This window comes from Narcine bancroftii, chromosome 14 (assembly GCF_036971445.1).
Source record: "Narcine bancroftii isolate sNarBan1 chromosome 14, sNarBan1.hap1, whole genome shotgun sequence".
Taxonomy (NCBI): Eukaryota; Metazoa; Chordata; class Chondrichthyes; order Torpediniformes; family Narcinidae; genus Narcine; species Narcine bancroftii.
The window spans coordinates 71,269,024-71,285,846 of record NC_091482.1 but is presented as its reverse complement, the minus strand read 5'-3'; positions in this window follow the sequence as shown (position 1 = coordinate 71,285,846).

Sequence of the window (16,823 nt, the reverse complement as noted above, 5' to 3'; positions counted from 1 at the left end):
AGGGACAGCTGCAGGAGAGGCGCCTCAGAGCGCACTCCAGCTCCTGTCAGCACGGGAGATCAGGACAGGTGCGGCTGGCTCAGGATGTTGGGGCAGAGGAGGCTGTCAGGCAGCAGTGATGGGTGGTGTCGGGCGCGGTGATGGAGGCTCTCGGGTAAGGTGAATGGGGCTGTCGGACGCGGGAACGGTGAGTTGTCGGGCATGAGGAGGGGGGCTGTCAGGCGCGGGGATTTGGGTCCCTGGCTGATTATCATCAGGCGGCTGCATTCAGGTTCCTCGGGGGAATTGCTCAGACACGGAGATTATACCTCCCGAAGGAAGATTGGTAAGTACTCCTCCGAGCCGCATCAGGCTCTTTCACATGGCCTCCATACAGCCGTATTCGGGTAGAATATGTGACTTTACATTGGGGTATTCTGGCCACCTGAAGGAGGCTCATCAGGCCTGATCCAAAGGCTGCAAGAAGCCTTCAGCACCACTCAGTCCCAGAATGGCATTTTCTGCTTTGAACTGTTAGCCACCATTGTCAACTTCAAGAATTTAAAATTACTATGAAACTAGACATTTACATATGTAAATTGGAAACCAGAAATCAGACAGGCAGAGAATGATTACCAATGTGTACTGTGAGCAACCCTTCCAGATTTCTGTTGAAATTTTGTAGACCAGAAGGATGTTCTTAATTATAACGGGCACATGAGATTAAATTGCCAACAACAAATCCTTTCTATGTCTTGAGGAAGAGGATGTGCAAAATGTAAAGCAGAAGCTGTACCAATGCCTTCCAAGAAATGTTATCCAATTTGTTGGCAGGAAAATGTCTTAAAAGCTCTACCATGTGACTGTGTTCTTTAACTCCCGTTCAAACATTAATAGTGAGGTGAGTCTGTTCACCCACCACTGGTACCCCTCATTCTTACTGGCATGACTCAATAAAGACTGTGTTTTAGAGTTTGTGGTTTGTTACTGTACCTTTTTGTACCTTGACAGGAAATCGACTTCAACAAGGGTGAGAAAAAAAAACACTCAAACCCCTTACATGGTGACAGATTGAAACTGGGTTACTGTCACTAAGAACATTCTTCCAAACATGCCAAGATCAAAATTCAATTGATTGTCATGGTATAAAGTGCAATATTACACAAAATTCACTTCATTCAGACATAAAGCAGACAGGGTCACATTAGCAGGAAGTTAGACATAGTGTTCCTTGCAGTCAAGAGGAAAAGAGAATTCCCTGAGTCCCCTACAGCCCCCAAACCCAGCCCTTGCCCACAAACACCCAGCCCCCTGCCCCCAAAATCCAGCACAAACCATCAAATGCAGTCGCCTTGTTTAGAAAAGGTAATGGGGAGAATCTTGGGAATTATAGACCAGTATAGGATCTATGAGCATTTGCAGAAGTACAGACTTCTCAAGGACAGTCAACATGCCTTTGTGATGGTAAGGTCATGCCTCATAAGTCTAAATGAGTTTTATTTGAGGGGGGTAACAAAGGAAATGAATGAGGCTCGTGTGGTAGATGTGGTCTACATGGATTTTAGCAAGAATTTGACGAGACTCATCAGAAAGTAATTTGGCAAAGGATCAGGGTATCTTTGGCTGTGGATAAAAAATTGTCTTGTTGGAAGAAAGCAGAGAGCAGTGGAGTGCCACAAAGATCTGTTCTGGGACCCCTGCACTTGGTGATTTTTATAAATGACCTGGATGGAGGGGCAGAAGATGGGTCAGTAAGTCTGCAGATGATGTGAAGGTTGGAGGAGTTGTGGATGAAGCTGAAGGTTGTCGAAGGATACAAGAGGATACAGACAGGATGCAGATTTGGGCAGAAAAGTTGCAGATGGATTTCAATCCAGGTAAGTGTGAGGTGATGCATTTTGGAAGTACAAACCAGAAGGCTGGGTACAAGGTTACCAGTCGGTTTCTTGAGTGTGGATAAACTGAGGGAATTTGGGGTTCAAATCCAAACATCCCTCAAGGTTTCCGCTCAGGTTGATAGGATAGTTATGAAGGCCAATGGGATGATGAGCTTCATTAAACTTTTCTACGTGGTCTTGCGTGAAAGTGAGGCCATTTTGGCAGGAAAGCGCAGAAAAATTAACCACGATCACAGGAGTGGCCTCCACGTGAGACCTGGAGCAATATCTTCATGGAAACAAGCGACAACTTAACCAAATATCTAATATCATTTATAAAAATAGCACTGGCCTTCACGAAAAGATGTATCACGATCAACTGGATGTCCGATAGCACGCTGGGCTGGGGAAATGAACTGCTGTTACCTACGGAAAAAAAAATCACATAAACGTGACCCTTTGGTAAAGGTCTGTCAGCTGTACCTGGACCACATAGGGGCCCAGACACTAATATAAATGAACAATAAAAGGGGATAAAAGTAACCATTATATAAACCAAAACCAAGTTTCCCCAACTGGACTCATCTACTTGTAATCTCTGAAAATGTGGATATGAAAACAAACTGCAATAGAGAGAGAAAAAATTCAAAGTGCAAAAGGAAGAGTCTTTAAATGAATCCCTGAATGTGTGTTGAGTCTCGTGGTGAAGGGGTAGCAGCTATTCCTGAACCTGGCTATACCTCTTTCCTGATGGGAGCAGTGAGAACAGAGCGGGTGATGTGGATCCTTGATTGCTGCTGCTCTCTGACAGCAGCGTTCCCTGCAAATGTTCTCAATGGTGGAGGGTTTTTACCTGAGATGTCCTGGGCGGTGTCCATACTTTTGCAGAGCTTTTTGCTCAGGGGTATTGGTGTCACAACAGCTCAAACCTACTACAAACTGAACCTTTCACCCCTCACACCCGTAAACCCACTATTTTTCTTGCATCAATGTGCCTGCCTAAATGTTAAAGGTCCCTATTATTCCAGACTCCACCATCCTGCCCGGCCATGTGCTCCAGGCACCCGCAGCCTTCTGCACGTTCTCTTTCTACAAGTCCTTCAGCAGCCTTGTGTTTCCTCAGCACTGCCTGCTCCTCCACCAAGCTCTGCCACAAATCCATTCACTATGAGCTTCCTGCATCACTCCAGAGAAAAGCCCAAGGTTTCTCTCTCTGAATATTGCATTTACTTCATTCTGAAGGGCTGAATTCCTGCAGCTTCCCAATCAAACATCTGCAATCGCCTTTAAATTGTGCCGCTCTGCACAGATTTGTGCCACCTGCTTTTAAACAGGTTAAATCCTATGGGCATTCTGACAGTGTCCTTCCACTCTCTCTCTCTCTCACTCTCACTCTACCGGTGGAACTAAATCCTTCTGCTCAAATTGTTGCTTGGTCTGGGCTTCTGTCCTTTTGCCTGGATTCTCATCCTCTGCTATTTCAGTCTGAACCTTGCCGTCAGCCCGAGGAATAAAAACGTGTGGATATGGATCGGAATTCTTTCTGGCTGAAGCATCTCAAACACTGCTCTCATCTTCGTGTGTACACAGCTAGAGACAAGAACAAATCTTAGAAACATAGAAAAATAGGTGCAGAAGTAGGCCATTTGGCCCTTCAAGCCTACACCACCATTCAATACGATCATGGCTGATCAGTACTCGGTTCCTGTCTTCTCCCCATACCCCCTGATCCTCTTAGCCACAAGGGCCAAATCTAACCTACTCAACAAACACATTCTTCTGAATAACTGGGTGCTCATCAATGCTTTCAAAGCTCTGGATCCCCAGCACAATTTGCATCATTGTGCACGCAGACGAGTGCCCCAGAGTGGTCGATGCTGAATTTTTTTTTAAATTTAACCCTTGAATAAAATTAATCTTGACCTGGAGCACCTTTTACCATCTCGATCCTCTCTCTCCTTCCACATCATCCCTCTCCACCACTCCCCTGGGATAGGTGCAGAAGGTAGCATGTTAAACCGGAAAGTCTGAAGTTGCTGAGGTTGGGTGCAATGCACAGACGTGCTGGAGAACCTCAGCTGGTCACACCGCATCCTAAAGAGGTAAAGGACAACCAACATTTCATGCCTGGGCCCTCCGTCAGGAATGCCCGGAATGTTCCTGTGGTTGCGGTGTGACCCCCTGAGTCTCTCCAGCACATTAGTGCATTTGCAGGGAGTAGAAATCCTTTTCAGTAATGACTTTGGGAGTAAAATCCTGGGCAGCATAAGATCTGACTGATGAAGGAATTCTAATCCACTCGAGGTGAAGCGCCCTGTGCCATGTAACAGAGAGCTCAGAAAATGTTATCTGCAGTCCCCGCAATCAAAGATATATTTTCATTTTTAATTGCACGGCGAATACTAATTCGACAACCAACACCTTCATCCCCACCATGAAAAAAAGGTCAAGTACGTAACAGTCATCCCTGTGGGCAGGATTCTAGCGGAGTTGAAAATCCGTGGGTGCCCGTATCTTGTCCTGAGTCACTGTGAAATCCATCTCCAGGATGTTGGCACTTTATTCCTGTGTGTTTTTTTGAACCTTGCTTAGTGCTAAGTGTTTGAATTAAGATTTTTCCATTAGTTTTTCCTTTTGAATTGAACATTACAATATATGTTAATGCACTTTCCAAAGTGTTTTACAATGTAAACAATATTTTAAAGAAAAATCTGAAGACTTCACCATCTGAGATGCAGGAACTAATCTGTGGCTTCAGCGGGTCTGCGCCCAGGGTTATTTGGATTAGTTGAAACAGGACCGTCTTCCAATGTCTGCAGTAAAACTGGGAGAAAGAGGGTTGGGCTGTCGGTGTCATAGTTAATGACGTCTCATTACAGAACTGAAAGCTTTCAGTCTGTGGTGAACTGATATTCTCATCCCACTGACCAGCATCCCTTCCTGCTCATTCCCATCCATGGGTCCGGGACTCCCTCGCCCTCATGGGTCCCCCTCACACTCGCAGTTCCCCGATCGCCTCAACCACACGGATCCCCTCAACCACGTGGATTAACACCCCCACCTTCAGCCTCGCGGGTCCCCCTCAGATTTCTGGGTCCACGTCCCCGTCCCCCCTCAGCCTTCCGGGTCCCCGTCCCCCCTCAGCCTTCCGGGTCCCCGTCCCCCCTCAGCCTTCCGGGTCCCCGTCCCCCCTCAGCCTTCCGGGTCCCCGTCCCCCCTCAGCCTTCCGGGTCCCCGTCCCCCCTCAGCCTTCCGGGTCCCCGTCCCCCCTCAGCCTTCCGGGTCCCCGTCCCCCCTCAGCCTTCCGGGTCCCCGTCCCCCCTCAGCCTTCCGGGTCCCCGTCCCCCCTCAGCCTTCCGGGTCCCCGTCCCCCCTCAGCCTTCCGGGTCCCCGTCCCCCCTCAGCCTTCCGGGTCCCCGTCCCCCCTCAGCCTTCCGGGTCCCCGTCCCCCCTCAGCCTTCCGGGTCCCCGTCCCCCCTCAGCCTTCCGGGTCCCCGTCCCCCCTCAGCCTTCCGGGTCCCCGTCCCCCCTCAGCCTTCCGGGTCCCCGTCCCCCCTCAGCCTTCCGGGTCCCCGTCCCCCCTCAGCCTTCCGGGTCCCCGTCCCCCCTCAGCCTTCCGGGTCCCCGTCCCCCCTCAGCCTTCCGGGTCCCCGTCCCCCCTCAGCCTTCCGGGTCCCCGTCCCCCCTCAGCCTTCCGGGTCCCCGTCCCCCCTCAGCCTTCCGGGTCCCCGTCCCCCCTCAGCCTTCCGGGTCCCCGTCCCCCCTCAGCCTTCCGGGTCCCCGTCCCCCCTCAGCCTTCCGGGTCCCCGTCCCCCCTCAGCCTTCCGGGTCCCCGTCCCCCCTCAGCCTTCCGGGTCCCCGTCCCCCCTCAGCCTTCCGGGTCCCCGTCCCCCCTCAGCCTTCCGGGTCCCCGTCCCCCCTCAGCCTTCCGGGTCCCCGTCCCCCCTCAGCCTTCCGGGTCCCCGTCCCCCCTCAGCCTTCCGGGTCCCCGTCCCCCCTCAGCCTTCTGGGTCCCTGTCCCCCCTCAGCCTTCTGGGTCCTGATCACCCTCACCCTTCTGGGTCCTGATCACCCTCACCCTTCAGGGTCCTGATCACCCTCACCCTTCTGGGTCCTGATCACCCTCACCCTTCTGGGTCCTGATCACCCTCACCCCTCTGGGTCCTGATCACCCTCACCCCTCTGGGTCCTGATCACCCTCACCCCTCTGGCGGGACCCCGTCACCCTTCTGGGTCCTTGTCCCCTCTCCCAGCAGCCTCAGCATTCCACTGCCCCCCTCAGCCTCGCGGGTCCCCGACCCCCCCCTCAGCCTCGCGGGTCCCCGACGCCCCCCTCAGTCTCGCGGGCCCGACCCCCCTCAGCCTCGCGGGCCCCGACCCCCCTCAGCCTCGCCGCCCCCGACCCCCCCCTCAGCCTCACGGGTCCAGACCCCCCCCTCAGCCTCACGGGTCCAGAACCCCCCCCTCAGCCTCACGGTCCCCCTACCCCCCCTCAGCCTCGCGGGCCCCGAACCCCCCCTCAGCCTCGCGGGCCCCGAACCCCCCCTCAGCCTCGCGGGCCCCGAACCCCCCCTCAGCCTCGCGGGCCCCGAACCCCCCCTCAGCCTCGCTGGCCCCGAACCCCCCCTCAGCCTCGCGGGCCCCGACCCCCCCCCTCAGCCTCGCGGGCCCCGACCCCCCCCTCAGCCTCGCGGCCCACGCCCCCCTCCCTTCAGCCTCGCGGCCCCCGAACCCCCTTCAGCCTCTCGGCCCCCGGCCACCCTCAGCCTCGCGGCCCCCGCCCCCCCACCTCAGGCTCGCGGCCCCCGACCCCCCTCCAACCTCGCGGGCCCCGACCCCCCTCAGCCTCGCCGCCCCCGACCCGCCCCCTCAGCCTCGCGAGCCCCGAACCCCCGTCAGCCTCACGGGTACAGACCCCCCACCACAGCCTCGCGGGCCCCGAACCCCCGACAGCCTCACGGGTACAGACCCCCCCCTCAGCCACGCGGGCCCCGACCCCCCCCCCCTGAGCCTCGCGGACCCCGACCCCCCCCCTGAGCCTCACGGGTCCAGACCCCCCCCTCAGCCTCACGGGTCCAGACCCCCCTCTCAGCCTCATGGTCCCCGAACCACCCTCAGCCTCGCGGGCCCCTACCCCCCCCTCAGCCTCGCGGGCCCCGAACCACCCTCAGCCTCGCGGGCCCCTACCCCCCCCTCAGCCTCACGGGTCCAGACCCCCCTCAGCCTCGCCGGTCCCGATCCCCGAGCCCCCCCTCAGTCTCGCGGCCCCCGACCCCCCTCCAACCTCGCGTGCCCCGACCCCCCTCCAACCTCGCGTGCCCCGACCCCCCTCCAACCTCGCGTGCCCCGACCCCCCTCCAACCTCGCGTGCCCCGACCCCCCTCCAACCTCGCGTGCCCCGACCCCCCTCCAACCTCGCGTGCCCCCGACCCCCCCCTCAGCCTCACGGGTCCTGACCCCCCCCTCAGCCTCACGGGTCCTGACCCCCCCCTCAGCCTCACGGGTCCAGACCCCCCCCTCAGCCTCACGGTCCCCGAACCCCCCTCAGCCTCGCGGGCCCCTACCCCCCCCCTCAGCCTCGCAGGCCCCGACCCCCCCCTCAGCCTCGCGGCCCCCGCCCCCCTCCCTTCAGCCTCGCGGCCCCCGAACCTCCTTCAGCCTCGCGGCCCCCGAACCCCCTTCAGCCTCGCGGCCCCCGACCCCCCTCAGCCACGCAGGTCCCGATCCCCGAGCCACCCCTCAGTCTCGCGGCCCCCGACCCCCCTCCAACCTCGCGGGCACCGACCCCCCTCAGCCTCGCCGCCCCCGACCCCCCCCTCAGCCTCACGGGTCCCGACCCCCCCCTCAGCCTCACGGGTCCCGACCCCCCCCTCAGCCTCACGGGTCCAGACCCCCCCCTCAACCTCACGGGTCCAGACCCCCCCTCTCAGCCTCACGGTCCCCGAACCCCCCTCAGCCTCGCGGGCCCCGAACCCCCCTCAGCCTCGCGGGCCACGACCCCCCCCTCAGCCTCGCGGGCCCCGACCCCCCCTTCAGCCTCGCGGGCCCCGACCCCCCCCTCAGCCTAGCGGCCCCCGACCCCCCTCAGCCTCTCAGCCCCCTACCCCCCTCAGCCTCTCAGCCCCCTACCCCCCTCAGCCTCGCGGCCCCCGACCCCCCTCAGCCTCACGTTCCCCGAACCCCCCCTCAGCCTCACGAGCCCCGACCCCCCCCTCAGCCTCACGGGCCCCGAACCCCCCCTCAGCCTCGCGGCCCCCGCCCCCCCCCCCTCAGCCTCGCCGCCCCCGACCCGCCCCCTCAGCCTCGCGGGCCCCGAACTCCCGTCAGCCTCACGGGTACAGACCCCCCCCCCTCAGCCTCGCGGGCCCCGACCCCCCCCCTCAGCCTCGCGGGCCCCTACCCCCCCCTCAGCCTCGCGGGCCCCGACCACCCCCCTCAGCCTCGCCGCCCCCGACCCCCCCCCTCAGCCTCGCGGACCCCGAACCCCCTTCAGCCTCGCGGGCCCCTACCCACCCCTCAGCCTCGCCGCCCCAGACCCCCCCCCCTCAGCCTCGCGGACCCCGACCCCCCCCTCAGCCTCACGGGTCCAGACCCCCCCCTCAGCCTCACGGGTCCAGACCCCCCCCTCAGCCTCACGGGTCCAGACCCCCCCCTCAGCCTCGCGGCCCCCGCCCCCCTCCCTTCAGCCTCGCGGCCCCCGAACCCCCTTCAGCCTCGCGGCCCCCGACCCCCCTCAGCCTCGCGGCCCCCGACCCCCCTTAGCCTCGCGGCCCCCGACCCCCCCCTCAGCCTCACGGGCCCCGACCCCCCCCTCAGCCTCGAGCCCCCGCCCCCCCCCTCAGCCTCACGGGTCCAGACCCCCCTTCAGCCTCACGGTCCCCGAACCACCCTCAGGCTCGCGGGCCCCGACCCCCTCTCAGGCTCGCGGCCCCCGACCCCCCTCAGCCTCGCGGCCCCCGACCCCCCTTCAGCCTCGCGGGCCCCGACCCCCCCCCCCTTCAGCCTCGCGGCCCCCGACCCCCCTTCAGCCTCGCGGGCCCCGAACCCCCTTCAGCCTCGCGGGCCCCGACCCCCCCCCCCTTCAGCCTCGCGGGTCCCCGACTACCACACACCCTAACGCCACCCCGACCCAAACTCCCTCACGGTTCCCCGGCCCCACCTCACAACCATCTCCCCGCCCGTTCCCCTCCGAGCTCCGGCCGCCCCGGACCCAAAGGGCGACCCGTGGAAACTCCCTCCTCCCTGGTCTCGCTCCCAAAATGCCCCGATTCCCGCCCCTGAAGCACCGACACAAACCTCTCCCGCTCGCGACCAACTGCTCCAAAGGCGGGAAAGATCAACAACATGGCGGCCCCCAGCGGTCGCTCTCGCGAGAGCTTGAGCCACCCCTCCACGGGATCTCTTCGCCAGCCCAGTCCCACTGGGGAAGGGGCCGAGAGCTGCCTCGGGCCTCCAGTCCATCTCCCCTTCAGGCTGCACATTTCCACACCAGGACCTGCCCCACATTCCCCCCCAAGATTCCAGTCCATCCCACCTCCACCACCTTGGCCCAAAGCTCATTCCACGCTCCCACCCCCCTCTGAGGGAAGAAAATCCCCCTTCAATCTCAATCCATGTCCTCCTCTTTGAATCTCTCCCACTCTCCTTGGAAACAGCCTGTCCCCATGGACACGATCCGTCCCCCCTCACAATTTTCAAATCTTCCTCAATCTTCTACGCTCCAGGGAATAAAGTCCCAGCCTGTCCAACCTTCCCCTGGAACTCAAACCCCGAAAGCCAGACCACCTTCTTGTCCCTCTCCTCGACGCGCTGTCTCATTCCTATCCTTCCTCTCCTCCGGCCACCCAAACGGCACACAACGTTCCCAAGTTGGCCTCACCCATGCCTCGTCCAACTTCCTCGTGGCCTCCCACCTCCTGCACTCAATCCTCTCATTTCTGAAGGCCAAAATACCAGAAGCTTTCTTCACTCCCCCCACCCACCCCCCATCTCCACATGGGACTCCACTTTCGGGCAGTTCTGTACCACAGTTCCTCAATCCCTTTGTTTGACAACACTCCTCAATGGTGTACCATTTAACATTCAAACTCTTACGTTTTAAGAATCAATTGCAGAGATCCATGGATGTGGGAAGTCAGGAGGGTTAGGGACTGGGTGCAGGTCGATGAGACTGGCAGAATGATATTTCACCATGAACGAGAAGGGCCGAAGGGTCCCTTTTCTTTGCTGTGGGGTTTCTAGGGTAGAGTTCACACCATTCTCAGGAAGGAGGATGAGTAGACAGGTGTCATGGTCCATGGGTAGGAATGGTGATGAGATCCTGCCAGGAGAGATGAGGGAGTTAAGTGCGAAGGTGAAGGGCACAACCAAGGGGTCTCTGTCTGTCTGTGTGCGTGTGTCACTACGTCTGTGTGTTTCTCTCTATGTCTCTGTGTGTCTCTGTGTGTCTCTGTGTCTGTGTGTGTGTCTCTCTCTGTGTCTGTGTCTCTCTCTCTCTGTCTGTCTATCGGTCTGTGTGTGTATCTGTGACTGTGTGATTCTCTGTGTCTGTGTGTCTCTGTCTGTGTGTGTCTCTCTGTGTCTGTTTGTGTGTCTCTGTCTGTGTCTCTTTGTGTGTCACTGTCTGTGTGTGTGTCTCTCCCTGTGGCACAATGTGTGTCTCTCTGTGTCTGTATGTTTGTGTGTCTCTCTCTCTCTGTCTCTTTCTGTGTCTCTGTATCTGTGTGTGTGTCTGTCTGTGTCTCTCTGTCTGTGTCTCTCTCTCTGTCTGTGTCTCTCTCTGTGTCGCTGTCTGTGTGTCTCTCTGTCTGTGTCTCTATATCTGTGTGTCTGTGTGTCTGTGTGTGTCTCTCTCTATCTATGTCTGTGTGTATGTATCTGTGTGTGTCTGTCTCTCTGTGTCGTGTGTTTGTCTCTGTCTCTGACTGTGTGTGTGTCTGTCTCTTTGTGTCGTGTGTGTGTCTCTCTCTGTCTGTGTGTGTGTCTCTCTGTCTGTCTGTGTCTGTCTGTGTGTGTCTCTGTCTGTCTGTCTCTCGCTGTCAGTGTCTCTCTCTCTGTCTCTGTCTGTGTGTGTTTCTCTGTGTGTCTGTGTGTGTGTATCTGTCTCTCTGTGTCTGTGTGTGTGTGTCTGTCTGTCTGGGTATGTGTGTGTCGCTCTCTCTCGGTGTCTCTAATATATGCTTATTCATTACCCACCATTATCCATCCCTACTGGTGGTGCGGGCTTTGTTCCCCAAGGCGTCCGTATTGGCTGCCCATAGACCATCTCTGCCCCAACGCATTCCTCGGTGTCACCTGCATTAAAATCAAGATGGCATCAGCACCTTTTTGGACACTTTTAGCTGTGTTTCCTCAGTTCTTCTGGCCAGTTTTGTGTTTCGTTCACACATTCCTGCTTCCTGGGGTTCACGGCACTCGTGGAAGATCGCCAGTTCCTGAAACAATTCTTCATTCATCTTATTTGTAACATTTTTACATTTAATTTAACATATGCATTAAAAAACTTAAATTTCTTGTTTGAAAATAAGATAAAATTAATGCATAGTGATTTAAAAAGTAACCCCTCCCACAGCTGCCCAATAGAAAACAATAAAGAGAGGAAACATCTAGATAGTATTTATAAAAATTGACCAAAACTCTCAAATAAAATCTTGGTTTTCTTGGTTTTAGGAGTCAGAAAGTTCGTGTTGGGTGGTTAAAACTTAATTCTGACAATTGGTAAATACACATCCCAAATCTTCAAAAGAGAAATTCAAATTTGTTCCGTGAATTCGATGTAATTATTTCAAGTGGGAATCAACGGCCTATTTCAGTGTGGCCATCGACCCATTCCCAAATACGTATCGGACTTCCAAGTTACTGCCACACATTTTAACCCTATAACAATTACAGCACAGAAACAGGTCACTTGGCCCTTCTTGTCTGCACTGAACTAAATACTCTCCTCTCGTACCACCTCTCTGCATTCCCCTCCCCTCCAATTTTCCCTGAAATGACAAAATGGACCCTGCCGCCACTATTTCTCCCGGAAGCTCACTCCACTCAGCCACCACTCTGAGTAAAGAAGTTCCCCCTCATGTTACTTCCAAACTTTTACCTCCTGTTTCAATCTCTGCTCCCGCAATGAAAAAAGTCTATCCACATCAACTCGTTCTATCCTCCTAGTAATTTTAAAGACCTCGATCAAATCCCCTCTCAACCATCTACAATCCATAGAATAAAGACTTCATTTGCTGAATCTTTCTTTGTAATCTAGTTGCTGATATCCAGGTAACATTGACTTAAATCTTCTCTGCACCCTCTCTACTTTGTTGATAGCTTTCCTCTCATTTGGTGACCAGAACTGCACACAGTACTCTCAACAGGGCCTCACCAATATCTTGTCTAGTCTCAACCTCACTGCCCGACTCCCGTATTCTATGCTATGGTTGATCAAGGCCAGCTATTTGAACAGATTCTTTTCGAGGTACTCTCTGATTACCCTCCAATAATTAACCTATCACTGTCAGGCTCACCTGGTTGGCTTTTGAAGCCGTTTTTAAACAAAGGAACATTAGATTACATCCATTCCTCTGGCACCTCACCCGTGGATAAACAGGTTTTAAATATTTCTGTCAGAGCCCTTGCAATTTCTACTCTTCTTTCCCTCAAGGCCAAGGGAATATCATGTCAGACCTCCATTAACCAACAGACAAAAATCAGCCATCACAAGGTGAAGGCAGGACAGTAGACCCACCTCTCCAGCACGAGTCATGGATCAAGTGAGCACTGACTGCAAGAAGTTTCTACATCCTCTTGGTGTCTATGTGGATTTCCTCCCACACTCCACAGCTCAAGGTGGCCGTAAGTTCATTGGCGAATTGGGAAGCTCAAGACCATGGGGTGGAAGTGCACATTCTGGTCCTGGGGGCATCAATTCAATTCAACTGCATGGATTAACCTTTGGGCACGACCTGATCTTTTTCTGGTTTCAAACTCATTATTTTTGAAAATTGTATGTGCACCTCTAATGCAACACGACTGCTGCTAAACAGGCTTCTTGATGCATATCCATGACAAGAACTCGGGAGAATCTGATTTGGTTACTAGACTTTTGAACAGAACAGTGTCTGGACATTTTATCCCTAAACTGAAACTTTATAGACATACAGAACAAAAACAGGGCAAAACAAGCTTGTGTCTCACCAATACCACAATTCACAGACACTTTTTAAGTTCTCAAGGGTGGCAGAAAACAAAAAGAACAGACAAACTCCTTCCACACTGTCACTTTGAGAGCTTTGGACTCACCATGCTAGAAATATTGCCAAGCCATCACTCTCTCTCCAAATCAATGACCAAAAGTACTGGCTGAGCGATAGATTTGAGACATTTTACCCGCTATGTAGCAATCAGGCACAAGGGAAAGTGGTGCTTCCATTGTAAAGTATTTAGGAATCTCAGACCACAAACAACCTTCACCCCAAAAAACAAGCAATTCTCCACAATAAAACTAGGTTTCCTTCCTGTCTGCAAGCATCTGCTCTCTTGAGTCTGAATGGCACAACTGGGGAAACCGTTTCAAACCCATGACCTGAAACAGCATATTCTCTTCCCCTAATTGGAGCTGTCTTGAATTGGCCACCATTGCCCGAGCAAGAATGAACTGGGAGATCTCACACTTGCTCCTTCACAGGTGAGACCTCCCTGTTCATTGGAGCTCCATATTATCCATCTTGCTCTATTTTGTTAACCTTAATCAAGTCTCCTCTCATTCTCCAACACTCCCATGAAAAATAAAAATCATGTATCCTGAAGTTCGCGAGTCCGGACACCAGGTGGTGGTATTATACCTAGATCTCTCTCTCTCTCTCTCCCTCTCTCCCTCTCTCATCATGTATGCAGTACTCGGTGTGAACAGGCGGTGGCAGCACTTTACAGCCCTTGCAATCTGCAGCTTGGACAGGAGATGGTTGGTTTGTACCTCGTGGGCTCTTGCACCAAGATTGAAGATTTGGAGATTTCCCATTGATTGGCAGAGAACATGCACGACATCACATCCAACCCTGAGATTCCCTTTTTCCTGTAGACACGACCGAATTCCCACGAATGGATTGGGAAATCAATGTTCCCGGGTACACGTCCTATAGAAAAGACAGAAAGTTGAGAAGAGGGGGTGGGGTAGCTCTGTTGGTAAGAAATGAAATTCAGGCGTTTGAAAGGAAAGACATTGAAACAGGTGGGTAGAGTCTGTTTGGATAGAATTAAGAAATTGTAAAGGCATGAGGACCATAATGGGGGAAATTTACAGGCCTCCGAAAAGTAGTTCAGATATCGGTGGCAGTATAAATCAGGAATTAAGAGTGGCATGTCAAAGTGGTAGCAATACGGTAGTTATGGGGGACTTCAACATGAAGGTGGACTGGGATAATCAGACGGGGGCAGGAACACAAGAGTGAGTTTATTGAATGTCTACGAGATACTTTCTTGGAGCAGCTAGTGGAGGAACATACCATGAGGAAGTCGATTCAGGACTTGGTACATTGCAGCAACACAGAGTTAATAAGTGACCTCGATGTAGGAGAGCCATTAGGGAATAGTGAGCATGGTATGGTTACTTTTGAGCTGCAATTAGAAAGGGAAAAAGAAAGGAAGTCGGAAGCATCTGTACTGCAGTTAAATAAAGGGGATTATGCAGCTATGAGGGAGGATCTAGCCAAAATAAAATGGAAAGATACACTAGCTGGTAGGACAACTCGGGAAAAATGGCAGGTGTTTTTGGACATTTTCCACAGGATTCAGGACAAATTTATTCCAAAGTGGAGGAAATGCCCTAGGAGATGCAAATGGCAGCCGTGACTAACTAATGAAATCAAGTGCAATATCAAATCCAAAGGGAGTAAGTATAAGATAGCGAAGTGGAGTGGGAAGCTAGAGGATTGGGAAACCTTCAAAGAGCATCAGAGGGTAACTAAGAAAGTCATAAGAGAGGGGAAAATGAAGTATGAGAGGAAATTAGCAAATAATATCTTGGAGGATAGCAAAAGCTTTTTTAAATATGTGAAGAGGAAGAAATTGGTTCGGTCTAAAATTGGTCCATTAAGAATGGAAAAGGCTGGAATTATTACCGGAAACAAGGAGATGGCTGAGGAATTTAACAAATACTTTGCATCGGTCTTCACCAAGGAGGATATAGGTTATGGTCAGTTAGGGGGTAGTGGTCATGTGGTATCAAGAGACTTGGGGAACTTTCCTGGGGAAGTAGGGGATCTAATGGATATCCGGATCTAGAAGCAGGAGGTTGTGAGTAAATTGTTGGGACTGAGGGCTGATAAAACCCCAGGGCCTGATGGGCTGCATCCCAGGGTGCTTAAAGAAGTTGCTATGGAAATTGTGGAGGCACTGGTCGACATTTTCCAAAGTTCCATAGATTCAGGGGAGGTCCCTGAGGATTGGAGAATGGATGATGTGGTGCCGATTTTTAAGAAGGGAGGGAGGGAGAAAACGGTAAATTATAGACCGGTCAGCCTGACGTCAGTGGTGGGGAAGATATTGGAATCTATCATAAAAGGAGTAATAGCAGAACACTTAGGCAGAAATAATAGTATAAGGGCTAGTCAGCATGGATTCCTTAAGGGTAAGTCATGCTTGACTAATCTTCTGGAATTTTTCGAGGATGTGACAAAGAGGGTGGACTTGGGAGAGCCAGTGGATGGGGTGTATTTGGACTTCCAGAAGGAAGACGAGTGGGCAAGATCAGGGAGCATGCAATTGGAGGTAAGGTGCTGACATGGATCGGAAATTGGTTAAGAAATAGGAAACAAAGGGTTGGAGTAAGCCGGTCCTTTTCAGGATGGCAGGATGTGACGAGTGAAGTGCCGCAGGGATCGGTATTGGGTCCTCAGTTGTTTGTAATTTATGTAAATGATTTGGATGAGGGGATTATTAATAACATGAGCAAATTTGCAGATGACACTAAACTGGGTGGCGGTGTGGGGTGTGAGGAGGATGTCAAGAAAATGCAGAGGGACTTGGACAGGTTGGGGGTGTGGGCTGCTGAATGGAAGATGACGTTCAATGTGAGCAAATGTGAGGTTATCCATTTTGGGGGCAATAATAGGAAAGCTGAGTATTATTTAATTGGAGACAAGCTCGGGAGTGGGGAGGAGCAAATGGATCTGGGTGTACTTGTTCACCGGTCACTGAAGGCTAACATGCAGGTTCAAAAAGCTGTGAAGAAGGCAAATGGCATGTTGGCTTTCATAAAGAGGGGATTGGAGTATAGGAACAGAGACACCCTTCTGCAGTTGTACAGGGCCCTGGTGAGACCCCACCTGGAGTAATGCGTCCAGTACTGGTCTCCAGTTTTGAGGAAGGACATACTAGCTATAGAGGGTGTGCAGCGCAGATTTACAAGGTTAGTTCCAGGGATGGCGGGGTTGACATATGCTGAAAGGCTAGAGAAACTGGACTTGTATCCGATGGAGTTTAGAAGGATGAGGGGGGACATGATTGAGGTATACAAAATTATCAGGGGGATGGACAGGGTGAAGTCGGATTACTTGTTCCCAGTGATGGGGGAGACGAGGACTCGAGGGCATAGTTTAAGAATACAGGGAAGGCCCTTTAGGACGGAGATGAGAAAACATTTTTTTACCCAGAGAAGTGTGAATCTGTGGAATGCTCTGCCACAGAGGGTGGTAGAGGCAGATTCGCTGATTATGTTCAAAAGAGAGTTAGATAAGACTCTAGTGGGCAAAGGAGTTAAGGGTTATGGGGATAAGGCTGGAAAGGGGTACTGATAGTAGTGATCAGCCATGATCTGTAAAATGGTGGTGCTGGCTCGACAGGCCAGAGGGCCTACTCCTGCTCCTATTGTCTATTGAACCATTCCTCCAAGGTCCCTCTGTTCCTCAATGCCCTCCCCTTCACTGCATACGTACGTCTTGGTTATTCTTCCCAAAATAAAGCACCTCACACTTACCTACA